The sequence below is a fragment of the Lathyrus oleraceus genome, chromosome 7, assembly GCF_024323335.1.
Source record: "Lathyrus oleraceus cultivar Zhongwan6 chromosome 7, CAAS_Psat_ZW6_1.0, whole genome shotgun sequence".
In the NCBI taxonomy this organism is placed as follows: Eukaryota; Viridiplantae; Streptophyta; class Magnoliopsida; order Fabales; family Fabaceae; genus Lathyrus; species Lathyrus oleraceus.
Window position 1 is genome coordinate 189,805,863 of NC_066585.1, and position 1,024 is coordinate 189,806,886.

Consider the following 1,024-nt stretch of genomic DNA (forward strand, 5'->3'; position numbering starts at 1 on the left):
CCAGTCAAGAGTTGACATTCCGCAGGAGTGTGGCCTTGGATTCCACAGACCTCGCAATTCTGAGTTATAGCAACCACGGCTGCTGGAGGCGATACGTTTAAACTTTCAATCTTCTGGACCAAAGCATCCACTTTTGCATTGACGTGATCAAGGTTACTTATCTCGTACATGCCAGTTTTCGGTTGAGGTTTTTCCACATTCGTTCGTTCGGTTCCCCACTGATAGTGGTTTTGGGCCATGCTCTCGATAAGCTGGTAAGCATCAGCATAAGGTTTATTCATTAGTGCACCACCTGCAGCGGCGTCTATTGTTAACCTTGTGTTGTATAAGAGACCATTATAAAATGTGTGAATTACTAACCAGTCTTCCAAACCATGGTGTGGGCAAAGTCTCATCATGTCTTTGTATCTTTCCCATGCTTCGAAAAGAGACTCGTTGTCTTTCTGTTTAAATCCGTTTATCTGGGCTCTTAACATAGCTGTTTTGCTTGGCGGAAAATATCGGGCAAGAAAAACTTTCTTCAACTCGTTCCATGTGGTGACTGAGTTGGAAGGAAGAGATTGAAGCCATCTTCTAGCGCTATCTCTTAATGAGAAAGGAAAAAGACGAAGTCGAATTGCCTCTGAAGTGACACCATTAGCTTTAACAGTATCAGCGTATTGGACAAATACGGATAAATGAAGGTTTGGATCTTCGGTAAGATTTCCAGAGAATTGGTTCTGTTGCACAGCCTGCAACAACGAAGGTTTAAGTTCAAAGTTGTTTGCTTCGATTGCGGGCGGAGCAATACTTGAATGCGGTTCATCTTGCGATGGAGCGGCGTAATCTCTAAGAGCACGAGCTGGTTCTGCCATCTCGGTTAAAGAAGGAAAATCTTTGAGATCAGGAAGGTCTATAGGAGGGAGATTGTTTTCAGCACGATATTCCCGAATTCGTCGTAAGACTCGGAGATATAGTTCGATATCGTTGATTCGTAAATAGAGCGGTTCGCCTTGAGAGCGAGTGCGTGGCATACAAATCAACG

General features: G+C 43.9%; 1 pseudogene; it reads left to right on the forward strand.

The window, feature by feature from the left end:
- The first annotated feature begins 369 nt into the window (after positions 1-369).
- Positions 370-469, forward strand: LOC127109108 (uncharacterized; annotated as a pseudogene).
- Positions 470-1,024: the final 555 nt, after the last annotated feature.